This window comes from Solea solea, chromosome 11 (genome assembly GCF_958295425.1).
Source record: "Solea solea chromosome 11, fSolSol10.1, whole genome shotgun sequence".
NCBI lineage: Eukaryota > Metazoa > Chordata > Actinopteri > Pleuronectiformes > Soleidae > Solea > Solea solea.
This window is the reverse complement of record NC_081144.1, coordinates 7,357,316-7,371,060: the sequence shown is the minus strand read 5'-3', so window position 1 is coordinate 7,371,060 and position 13,745 is coordinate 7,357,316.

The window sequence follows — 13,745 nt, the reverse complement described above, 5'->3', positions numbered from 1 at the left end:
TCATATTGACACACACACACACACATTCTTGTATGGCATTCTTATATAGGACACCCATAGACCATTACTATTTTGATCTATACAGATCTGCACAAATATCACTCTAATCATTTTAAATATTTTTTTTTTGAATGAAAATGAGAATAATAATGTAAAAATATCCACTTCCAATCGCAATCAGATATTTATTCAACATTTTCCAGCCTTACCATAGACATAATGCCTTCCCTAGCCCCTTACCACAACCATCACAACTTAACGGAACCCTAAAACCCAAGGCTTAACCCAGTAAACGCCCTAAAGCTTGTGAGGACCAGTCACAAAGTCCTCACAAGGTCAAAATATCCTAGGAAGGACAGGAAAATGTGTCCCCACAGCCTGCTACAGACATGTACGCGCCCTACACACACACACATTTCTAAACCTGCAAATCTATCAGGTGAGCTGGTTGACTGGCCAAGCATTAAGTGTTTGTGTTTGTTTGTGTCTACCACAGAATGGTTGATCCATCTGCTGCAGTCACTGAGATTGATGGTGAGATTCCGGTGTCCAGTGGAAAGAGAGAGAGAGAGAAAAAAAGAGAAGGAAAATTAACTGCAGCCCATATGCTTAAGGACAAGAGAAACCATTAAGTGCTGAGAATGACTAAACAACCTCACTTCAAAGAGACAAACAGCACTACTTGGAGCATTGTGTCATTTTGTCACGGTGCCCGTCTTGTCTCGGAACTTCACCGCTACTAGTAGCTCGGCAATAAAAAAAAAAGACAAAGAACAGCAAAGGTCCACTCCTTTTTCAACTTTGTAGCACAATAACCAGAATAGAGCGTTTCTGGTTAGGCTAATTATGTAGGGAAATTAAAGAGACCACTGTAATGTGGAATCCTCTGTAGCCCTTACAGCAGTAACCAAAGCGTGGAGGGGCAACACCGACAGAACAGCTTTATTCTTTGTCGTAATTAGAGCTGTTCAGAAATGTAGCCTCGTCTTTAAGGAGAGCGTTTCCTAATTGCTACCTTTGTCGCAACACGCCGCCGCTGTGTGAATGGATAATAACAGCCAGTCAAATCAATTGTTGTGTTATGAATTCATCTGTTGAACTGTGCTGAAAACCTTCTCCCCGGATACTATGATTGTTTGGAATTCAAAGCTTTTGCTCCAATGCACAGATTCTGTTGAATTACGTTGCATTATGAAAATAATAATAATAAATGGGTCTAACATGGGTTTAAATTGGGATTCCAGAATGTGTGTGTGTGTGTGTGTGTGTGTGTGTGAATTAGCAACATTAGAAATAAATGTGCAACACACTGATGCTCATCATGGAGTATAATCCTTTATGTGATGTCGTTGTGAATGATTTGCAATCTGCCCTCTGATATCGATATGTCGGACAGTGAAAGTTATCATGGCCATGATTCTCCCTCCTCCTCTTCCTCCTCCTCCTCCTCCTCCTCCTCCCCTGTCAGAACTGCAGAGACGCTAAGATGCCACGCATGATTTGGCCTTGTTGCGATCATTTTAATAACCTAAGACAAGCAAAGATAACCCGGTTACTTGGATTGTCGTGTGACTGTGCCGTCAGGAAGCTGTGATAAACCGACCACACTGCTGAAGGCCACATATGACCACAGATATATCATCGTATAAAGACTCGGTGACAGCACTGGAAAATAATCTATCTTGTTTTAATCAGTAGGAAAATGGATCCCTGCAGATTCAAAAACTGCACCGTGTGGATAAAAGCCGCAAATGCTGGCGCGCGCACACACAAACTCAACACATGCATGTCATCTGTTAAACAAATCATGAATATTCTCATGCGTGTTTGTCCTTGAGGAGTGGTCTCCACTTCTCATCAGTCTTTTGGAAAACGGCCCATGTGCACATCTCACGGAAAATATGATTGTTGAATGAGTATGGATATTTTCAACAAATGTTGTGTGGGCAAAAAAACTAAAAATAAATATGCTGGACAAATACATTTCCATGTCAGCATTTAACGCCAAGAATGAGCTGCATGTGAAAGATTAGAAATATATACAAAGAAATAAAAAGTATGATGTTTGGGCTAATGTACGAAAGGTAATTTTTAACTTTTGCAAAATGTTACAAAAGAAAAAAAGATGTATGTGGTTGACAGGTGATGGGGCGGTTTCATTTTTCACTCTTTACATAAGTGAGCTGGTGGTAAGACTTAATAACAGCACTACTCTGGGTCTCTATTTTTAATGTGCCATGTTCTCTCGTTGTTTTGTTCCCTCTAGAAAAGGAGTATAATGAATGTCAAAGAATGAATTTAATGTCACAATAATTAGAGAAAAAAATCTACAGGATTTACAGACCAAATTAACTGTGAACACAACACAGACACTGACGACAACAGTTGAGTTCTTTTTCCTTCTTGTTGACATTTTGGGAAATATTTTTTATATTACCTCCACCAAGGAGGTTATATATTTGGCCTTTTTCTGTCTGTTTGTGTGAAGCATAATGAAATAATGAAAGTATAATGAAATTCTCCGGGGATGTAGGTTATGGCCTAAGCAAGAAATAATTAGATTTTAGTGGTGATCTGGAGGTGGATTTGAGAGTGTATTGACGTTACCTTGGTGGAGATTTGTGTTGTCTGGGTGCCTTCCTTAATTATTATCATGATTGTCAATAAAATGTTAAGTTGGAGTCAGGAGGTGGTCGGTGGTTGCTTATCGCAACAGAAAGACAACATTTTTAAGAAACAATATTCAACATCTATTACTTAGGCTACTAACATACTTTTTTTAGAGCAATTTCCAAGTGAGCTGAGCCGATGCTAAATATGATCAACAGACTGCCGGCCACTGAGTCAACTGAACAACGTGGAACTGTAAATCACTTTAAAAGACGTAAAAATCCTCAAAACATGCGTTAATTTTCAACATTTGGCAAGGACATTTTTTTTAAATATTAACATTTAACAGAGAAGTCTGGTGTATTTAGCCGTTCCACTGTACTGTTGAGCCATGCCAAGCCGCGCTGTGCCATGCCGTGCCATGCCGTGCCATGCGATATAAAAAAAAAAGTTCAGGTAGAGCTGCATGATAATATAAGTTTGTTTTGACCAATATTGTAACTGTGATAATATTTGAAATGTGTAGGAATCATAATTACCGCATTTTAACTGCAGTAACAATAAAATCAAAATCATGATGATTTGATATTTGGTGAAGTCTGTCAGAGAGGGATTTTCGAGTGAATTTCTGCTAAACTGCAATACTGTCAAGTAATTGCAATTCCCATCCATTTAAATAGTGACTCAAGACATCAGTCACATGTCAAACCCTGTATCTTTTTATTGGATGATGATGGAAATGTCACACGCAAAAAAAAGGAAAAAGCAAAATGTCGGCATCCTTTCAAAAGAGTGAGCGTTTATACTCGTTGCGTCCCTAATCAACATCCACTGAGCAAGTTCTGGCTCATTAAACAGGGTCTTTGCACTGACATTAATAATGCAGTGGCAATGTGAGAGTCACGATGTGTTCAAAGACCTGTCATCTTGTTAATGCACTGTTAATCACACAGGTTAAGACAACAGCCTTTGGGGCAACTGATCCGTCCCTGTCCCCTCCCTCTTTAGGGGGTTGGGGTCAGAAAACTGGGCATGTCCTCGCTGGACAGCATTTGGGGTATTATGGGACAATGTGCATTCATACTTTATTATTACGGTGTTCAATTTTCACAACAGCCTCACCTCATTTCTTTCTATTTGTATCAGTGGCAAAGTAGCAAGGTGAGGAACATCTGGGTGGAACGCTAACACCATCACAGGAGTAAGTTGATGAAAATGACAGTACGTTAATAAAAGGAGCTCTGAATATAATTATTAACTCTCTGAATATGCTTACCTGTATAAAGCTGGAATGAAATGTGCAGGAGAAGTTTCAAAAAAAGAAGAATTGTTGTATAAAAGATCAGAAACAGAAGACTGGCTGTTATATATATATATATATATATATGTATATAGTCACTAGTCATGGGGTGGGGTGTTTCAGTCAAGTCATTTCTAAACCTGCTCTTTTATTTTCCATGACACGCCCAACTCCAGCATACAAACTTAAATACAATATTTAAGGCCTTTTTCTTTCATTCTTATCTGTATTTCCTTCCAGACACATTGAGAATGTGCATTGACACAGGCTGGTGGAAGCCCACCCACTGACACCTCACTATTTAATCTGTTCCTGATTTCAGAAACACATAGTAGCAGAAATAATCACCAGACATGAACCTGATTTCAATCATCTCAACTTCAGACCTACAAAGGCTTTGCCACACTTTATATGACTATGTTTCCCTCAGCTGGGGACAGACTGCTAGTTTAAAGACTATTCTGACTCGCTGCTGTTCCCCTTTCCTGCCACCTGCTTCCTGAACTGAAATCAATGTTCCAGCCCTTTCATCCTCTCTGCAGATTGCTCCGACCGGAGCAGAGTGTATCAGGCACCAGCAGACTGTCATTTCCTCTAGCTGCAGCCCCCACAGGGAGACTTCATAACTGACTCAGCCCTCCCTACAGGACAGATAATCCCAGGCTCAAACTCACAGATTCTGTGATTAATGATATGTCTCGTGGTTGTGACCCTTGTTCTCTTGCTGTGATGCCTCACGTTGAGCTCAGGGAGCTTTGGAGAGCTGACAAGGGAGACCTGTACAATTATGCACTGGCACAGCAAAGCAGCCCCCTGGCAAACATAGCCCGAGCTTGACAGGACCTTTATTAACAACAAGACATGCGGAGCATATACTGCACAGCGTATGAGGAAACAAAGCAAGAATGCAGCCACGGTACATAATGTGACTGGTCTAAAATGTAAACATATTCATATGTATGTATACCTTGAACTATGGGGTCGAATTCTTGAATGTATGACATGTAATTTGCGTTTAATCACCTATATATTAACAGCCTAAGGTGTTTGGTTATTATAAGTATTGAAATGTACAAGATTCATTGAAAGTACCTCGAAGCTCAGCACTATGTTGGATCTTTCATGGATTCAGCAGTGGTCCACATTATTATGGGGTCTTTAAACTGTTTTTGCTTTAAATCTTTAGGAGAAAATCATGTAAACACACAGAGCAAAATTGACAAATAGAGCCATCATTTGTGCTAGGCTTGCTAGTGGAGCCTCCATGCAGAGTGCTGATCTGCATTTCCATCAGCTGCTATCAGAGCCAGAGTCGGAGTCTGATTGGTTGTATAATGTCCCACTGGAGCCACTTAATTGGCTAAAACAATTAATCAGTTGCCCGCCAACATCAGTCTGTGTAATAAAAGTCATGGAGATTGTATCCCAGGGGTGTTGGAAACAATTGTTTCTAAGATGCATCACATGGATGAGTCTGCATCAATGAGAAGACTATCGATTAATGTTGCCCCTATTGTATTCTAGTTGAACGTATACACTATATAGGTTCTGCATCCTCCTGAATATAACACACGTAACTAGAAGACTGATGGTCACTATAATGGCTGTTTTACATTTTGGCACCAGAAGGCTTGTATTATGTGTTGGAAATCTACTTAATCTCTTCTCTGCCTACGTGCCTTGTTTTATCAAGGTTTTGCCTTCACATGCAGTAAAAGCAGCAAGTGGAAGGCTACAGCTCTGCCGGTTGCACAGTAGTTTTATCTGCCGGTCAGCCTCCAGCTGTGACTGTGTGCAACTGTTAAAGTCAGCAGAAGGCCGTGGGTTAAAAAGACAGACTCCAAAATAGAGATAGAGCAGATACATTTATCTTTTCTATGTGGAAGTAGAGTTGCTGGTTAGTGAGTGCTGAATGTGCACTGTTATTGGCCCTGTGCAGACCTGAGGTCAACATAGTCAGATTTGAATGAAGTAAACAGTAAATGTTGGTATTAATTGAGCAGTTTTCTCGTCCTGATGGCCACTCGAAGTGCTTTACAAAATGGAAAATGGTCTGTACTTATATAGCACTTCTCTAGTCTTGACGACCGCTCAAAGCTGCTTTACACTACAGTTTTGCCATTCACCCATTCACTCACACTTTTGCACATCTATGTTTCTATCACTCATCTTTCATACCCATCCACACACTGTCGGCACAGCCGTCAGGAGCTGAGCTACCGTCGCCCCCTACTTTTAGTATTGTGCACAGTCACCAGAAGCAATTTGGGCTTCAGTGTCTTGCCCAGGGACACATTGACATGTAGACTGGAGGTGCTGGTCATCAAACCCTCAACCTTATAGCAGGAAGACAAACTCTGGTTCACGTCTGGCATTAACACCTGTGACAAACTGTAATTGGATCTTACTTCGACACAGAGTATTTCTTCTTCTTCTTCTTTCAGATTTCAGATGTCATTTCTTTTTGCTAGGACAAGATGACATCTTTAGGACCAAATCCTACTAACTGCATTCTGCGTCGACGGTTCCATTCAGAATTAAACGAGTGTTTCACGCATGCGTACTCCATGCAGGTCACTTGACCAACACAAGAGCGCACCACCAACTGGACTGGAAAGTGCGCTCATTGTCATCTGTGTAGGGTTTGCCGTCATACAGACACTGCAGAACCTCTGTGAACGCCTGGACATGGAAAGTCTAACCTGGATCTTATCCAGTCCGATTGCATAGATGTGTTTGTGTATCGGAGCAAACCAAAGGCAGCGAGAGAGAAAAGACTTGGGCGATACGGTTCATCGTGAAACTGCAGTGGGTCAGAGAATGTCGTATGTAAAGCGTCCTGGCGACGGTCACAACTGCAAGAGAATGTGGCCACATGTGTCTCCAAACCATCGCTGAAGGTAATTTCTGTTATCAGTTCTGATAACTGTACATGTCCAGCTGTCCACTTGTGACCAGATCACTCAGGACGGATGTTAATACCAGGTCTGAGTGAGATCATCCAGAGTCTGGCTTGGCTGCATCAAACACAAAGAGTGGGAAACCGTTGAGGGACTATGTCCTGGAGACTGGTTTAATAATTATGCCTCTTCAGCTCCAACATTGTACTGATTATACAAATTTTGCTGAGTATATGAATTATAATTAGCAGTTGAAAAATGTCTCCATTAGATGTTTTTAAGTTTTCAAGCAGAGCCACAAAGTTGATAAATGTTTGAGAGAAAAGTTGCGGAAAGAAATTCTGAAATTCGAGACTCATCTCATGCAAAGTGGGAAAAATTAAAGCACTTGTTTTAAGTGTCAACGTTTCACTGTTAAGCAGCTAATCTCCCACATAAGATGGTGTCAGTGGAAAGTTGGACCAATAAGCTGATGTGAAATAAATGTATTTCTAATGAACCTTAGATTAGCACAGACAGCACCTGAAGGGCTTAGTGATCATCTTTTCTTTTCTCATCCGGAGCCAAAAGATCAGCGTGTTACTGGAGGACAAGTAATACAGTGTCACGCAGTTTCCAGTATGAATATACTCATACAAATCTTTTACATGCACCTCGTATGGATCAAAGTCTCTTTTTTCCAAAGTCTCTCTTCTCAGAAAATCCAGATTGCTCAATCAGACACCTATTTCCACGGAGGAGTCTCAAGTTAATGACCCCGTTTCTCATCTGGGCTCCTCCCTGTACTCCTCTGGCAATGGAGGTGAATGCTTAATCTTGAGGGGAAGCTGTCAGAAAGTGATGAATGCTCGCAGCGCACTGGCTCTCAAAACCGGCATTAATTTTTTAAAGTACAATTAGCGGAACAAAAATTTTTAATTCCGCGATGTAAGATGTCTGCAGAGACAGAGGCAAGCCCCCAGAATATTATGTGGGGAGATGTGTGTGAGTAGTTCAGCATCTTTAAAGTTAATCAAGAGAGTTTTTATGTCGCCGCAAAGAGGGACACAAACTGTTTTTTTTTGTCTTACCAAGATTTATCTCTAAACACAGAAGGCTGTTTTATGGGGGTGCTAACTCATCCAACTCCAATTCTAAGATGCAGTTGGCAGTAAATGCCCCATACATGGTCTGTCTCGTCTCCTTTGATCCAAGAAATAACAAAAAGGATGAAAGAAACGATTAATCGGGTTCCATGATTCACTTAAAGTGACAGACTCTTTGCTTGATTACGACATTGGCAGTTATGGATGTGGTGTCACTCTGAAAGCGGGTAAAACAAATTATTATTGTTTTATTTAAGGACTCCACCGGTATCTGGCCCTTTCCACATCACTGTGTGAGCCGCTGTGGTCTGACTGCACGCTGCACACCAACTGCAGTTGGAGTAATTGGTTACCTGAGCTGAGGAGTTGAAGGTGTGCAGTGAGTTGCCTGCAGCTCTCAATCGCTCACTGCATTATTCACTGTGGCTGGTCATTCTTGTACCATTACTCACTACAATATTTCAGACTGACCTGTTGACCAAAAAAATGACTGCTGTCTTGTTTTATAGATGCATTTTTGAAGAAGGACAGCAGTAAGTTCGAAGCTTCTTTGACTTCTCTCTAACTTGCCCTTTGCTGGTTCAGCGCTTTTAAAATAAAGCTGCGGCAGATTATATATATAATTTTTTTACTTGCTAAATGCAGTGAAGTGCTGCATGCACTTGGGGAACGTCAGCTTTAGGAACCTTGTTTGTGAGACTGCAAGTCTATGAATATTGCAATAGTTTCATCAGGGGGGCCATAAGCTCAGTCAACATTGTGTTACCCCATTCAACAACACTGACTTAACAGACATTCACTCAAATGAAAATCTTCACGGTTGCCACTGCTTTAGCCTGCTTTATGCTGAGCCTTGACTGCAGAGGGGAGGGCTGTGTGCTCTTAGGCTGCTGAGAATTCAACAAAAGACACTGAGGGGAGAGATAAAGAACACTAAAGAGCCTGTGAAAATCTCAAAATAAAGCAGAGATGTGGCAAATAATGAATAGGTTGTGTTCAATTGTAAAAACCCCAAGATGCACAGTAAAGAGTCGGCCAGTGAATATGGATATACTGCAAAGACAAAGGGATGAGGGAAATGAGTATTTCAACAATTCTAGGATGTCAGAAGTCTGGATTTGAGGGGCCTTCGTTTTATTCCTGTAAAAATTGGGTTTATGACACACAGACCTTGAAGTTCAGACACAGGGATTTGACAGCATCAAGGCTATACAGGAAGAATCCTGGAATCAGATATATTTCATATTTTCTGTTTGCTATTCTTGATTAATCTGCCAGTTCAATCAAAATTACTATTCATTTTTAAAAGCTCACCAAGTTATTGTCATTTTCTGCTGTGAAAAAAAAAAAAAAAAAAACTGTTGAGGATGCCTGATGTATTGCTTTAGTCCGACATGCATCTTATTCACAGAATTTTGCGTAAAATCCACAATATTCTCAAGGCAGACGGCAACATTTACAAAAACAAGTTGTGTTTGCATGTGCAGATATTTTAAATCCAAAAAAGATCATGATGTCTGGAAGGTAAAATACAGTATGAGCAATGTTCCATATATTCTTTCCGTTTTAGATTCTAGTTATTTTTACAACAAAGCCATTGGACTGTGTTTGGTGGTCTGGCTTTGGACCCTGAGCTCTGATGGCTTTGACAGACAGCTGGAGAGGCCATCACCATGTTTTTTTTTTTAACTCCTTCACTGACTGTAGATCAGTGCCAATGATTTACAGCTCTTTGAAATGAGTGTATATAGTGAAAAGTCCTCGGGGAGTTACTTCTCAACCCTATAAACAGCCTCTGTAGCAGCACAGATGAGAGGCTTCTGACAGCAGCGAGGCTACAGTGGACGAGCCCCACGGCTGAGCTTAAGGGCTACTGACACAAAATCAAGTGTGCCAGACCCTCTGTATGGATGGTGACTCACTCACTTCAATACCTTCTGCAACCGAAAGGTCAAATTTTTAGATTTATTGTGTTTACAAAGTCAACTGAAGCGTATTTGCATCGATGATGATCATGGCTTTGGCTTTGACGGACTGCAAAACAGCAGGATCGTAATGGAGTTAATGAAAAGGACAACCTCTTTCAAACCGACATCAAACTGTCAACTGGTCACGGCGACGTAAACATGAAGGAGATGGTGAGGGGAAGACAACGAAGAGAACGCCAGGAGAACCTCAGTTACAGAACAGTGTCATAATATGGTAATCATTTTTGTCATCATAGTTTGAGCTTGCTTATAAAAATAATACTATTATTTCCAAAGTAATATCCAAGTAATAGCCTGGTAGTCAGGGATGTATGTTTTTGATCAGGGAAATACATTCACATAAAAATTGATCATTACCAAAGTTGAAATTCATGTTCCCTTATGTCTCACACAGTGTTCCATTGTCAAATGTTACTTGGTGATTACTATAGATTTAACATGGAATTACCGTAATATTAAAATAGCATAAAAGAAGATGATTTACCATATTAATACGGTACTGTAATATAAAGTATGACCAACAAACAAAACTTGCTTTTTATGTTTTGTTTGCTTGTCGTTTTGCTTCTATGTTCACAGAAATACTGTTTCCAAGCTGCTGCAAGGCTGGTTTCACTGTAGCGCCAAAGAAAAGTGGCACATTTGAATAAGATTGCATTGGCAACCGAATAAGCGATGACAACATTATACCCTTTGATTTGCTGTGTATTTCCTGTACTTAGGTCTCAGTTCCACTCAGCATGCACATTTGACACGACGAAGAACTGGGGCTGAAGTAGAGTGTGTGTGTGTGTGTGTGTGTGTGGGGGGGGGGTCACTTTTATATAATCTTTAGTCTGGGGATTAAATCCATGTCAGCAGACCAAAGGCTAACTGGGTTCCCTTTGAAGCCGGATAGTTCTCTCAGACAAGAGATGAATGGCAAATCGTGAACAAATTTAAGTGTTGGCAGATGGCATTAAGTATGCTGGACTCTGTTCTCTACTCAACCTCCTAATAATACACTAACAAGTAAAGACGACAGCAGGAGGAACCCAATGTGCCTGAAATCATTCTGGTTGTCATGTTGACAGAGACCTTTGATATAAAGTCTGTGGAGTGTGAGGCCTGATGCTGCAGCAGCAGCAGCAGCAGCAGCAGCAGCAGCAGCAGCAGCAGCAGCAGCAGCAGCAGCAGCAGCAGCAGCAGCAGCAGCAGCAGCAGCAGCAGCAGCAGCAGCAGCAGCAGCAGCAGCAGCAGCAGCAGCAGCAGCAGCAGCAGCAGCAGCAGCAGCAGCAGCAGCAGCAGCAGCAGCAGCAGCAGCAGCAGCAGCAGCAGCAGCAGCAGCAGCAGCAGCATATAGTGTACCATGGAGTCACTGTAACAACAGCATAGTGTAATCTGTGAGAACAGCTTGTCCACAGAAACCTGAGCAAGGGAAATTATTTGGAAAACATATACAGGTTTCAGTGGGGTTTTTTTGTTTGTTTTTCGGGTCAATGTACCTTTGTGCCTTTACTGCAGCCCAGTTTCTGCATGTTTGAGTGTGAATTCATTTGCTGTGTGCATAATGTTCACTTGTTCACTGGAAGTGTTTCTTCTACTTCTTTTTTTTTGTTTCCACAAGGAGAGGAAACACACACAAAAAAAAAACAGTTACACCTGTCCAAAGGTAACAAACTTCACCTAAGAGCATCATTGGGGCTTTCAAACTAATAACCTTACAGTGCATTTGGGTGGAAAAAAAGAAAAATCACTCCGTTTGGTTGGAATCAGTTGCTTGGCAACCAGCAGAGGATCCAGAAGGTTAAAGGCAAAAGGCACATTTCGCTATATGTTAAAACTTCTTTTAACATTTCATATATGAATATAACGTGGCAAGCGTTGTTGCCTCACAGCAAGAATGTTGCTGGGTTGCATCCCCGGGCCTTTCTGTGTGGAATTTGCATGTGTGTGTGTGTGTGTGTGTGTGTGTGTGTGTGTCTTTTCTCCCACAGGTCTAAAACATGCAGTGAATAAACACTCTAAATTGCCCTTAGGTGTGACTGTGTGAGTGAATAATCGGCCTTCTGATGGACTGTCCAGGGCGTGAATCTGCCTTTCACCACATGTCATATGTATAATTTGTGTTTAAAGGCATTTAAACATTAACAAGATTTTAACCATGAGTTCCATTACAGTTTATAGTTATGGACAATTTACCTTCCTTTACTGGAATAGCACAAATCTCTGCGGCAATCCCACGAGCAGCTGAGCCGCCGCACGTCTAATGTTACTGTCCCCAGTAGGGGTGATTACCTTTGCAGCAAAGGTAACATCACTAAACGCCGTTGACAACAATTGCAGACACTCTAGAAGTAGTAAATGGGTATACAAGAACATTAAAAATCAATAAAACCTCTTAAAGCTATGATCATAGTGAAGATGGAAACAGTAAAACTGATAAATACAGCGATAAAGATATTAATATAAGAGGATAGGGAGAGTACAGTAGATTTTACAGAAGACAAACATGGCATCAGGGCTTATTTGTGCTGTGTAGTGGGAGAGAAATGTGTTACTAAGGCCCTGTTGCTGCAACTTCCTGACAATAATCAGGATGCTGCATGCTGTGAATTGACAAAGGCCATTATACAAGTGTGAGGATTTACACAAAATCCTGATTGGCTGATTAAACAAAGTGATTAAAAAGTGACAGGTATATGCTCAATCTCATTGCGCCATTTAGCTCCCCCCCCATTTTAAAAGTGTAGTGTGTCTTGATTCTTGAGGTAGAGGGGTAAGGTGACGTGTAAGGGCTAATTAGATTTAGATTAACTGAATGTAAAGAATGTGATGTTTCTGTCACAAGTTGGTCATCTTGTAAGAGACGACTAGTGGAGCCGGGTACGATAATAAAGTTGGCTGTGCCTGCAGGATGTGAATGGGTAAGAAAGATTTGTGGCAAAAGCACTGCACATTTAAGCCCTATGTTTCCATCATGGTGCAGTTTGGTTTGGTACGGTACAGTACGGTTTGGATCCCCCTTGGCCAGGTTTGTGTTTGGACTGAGAACAGCACCTTTAGTTGGTAGGCGGTGTGTGCGCTGTGCCCGAGGGTCACGTCAATGAACGTGACAATGAACGACATTGAATAATGCGATTCAACAGACCACAGTTTGTGGATATTTGTCTTAACAAGCCGTCAAGAGGGAGTGGCAACTTTCTCTCGCCCAATCAGCTGACTGTCGTGGGTCTAGCTCCACCCCTCCATTTTTCAGTACCGCAACAAAAATACATACCCTACTGAAGAGGAAACACGTGTGTAGTGACACTAACCACAACAAAACTTGTTCACAGTTTCTTGAACATCCCATAAAGAGGTCCACCTGTGTTCCCAGGTGTTGAGGATATTTCCGGACATCGTCTTCACTTTACTGGAGACAAATGCATATCTCCCATAATCCACAATAGCGTTGGAGATATAACAGCTGACAGCTGGCAACATCAGTTGAACATGATGATGAATCATGTTCTTGAAGGGTCTCATGGTCTCTCATACATCGTAAGGATAGATTTTAACAACCACCCTTGTGACTTGGTTCCAAGTGGCAAGGGTGCAAGAGATGGGAGTAAAAATGAGAAATGGGAGTGGGCTGTAGTGTGGCTAAAGCTGCGGCAAGAATGCTTGAAGAAAAAAAAAATATTCAAGCATTTTAGCTCACTGATATCAAAATGGGCAACTTGCAAATGTTGTCAAAGATTAGACTTTGTAATTCAGGCTGTGCTATGTGAATCGACTGTGTTTATTACCCTGTTTGCTTCATGTGGAAGTGGAATTGCCATATCTGGCCGTCACGTGTGCCAAGTGTCACCATGTGAGACAAATGTAAATGGTGTGGAAA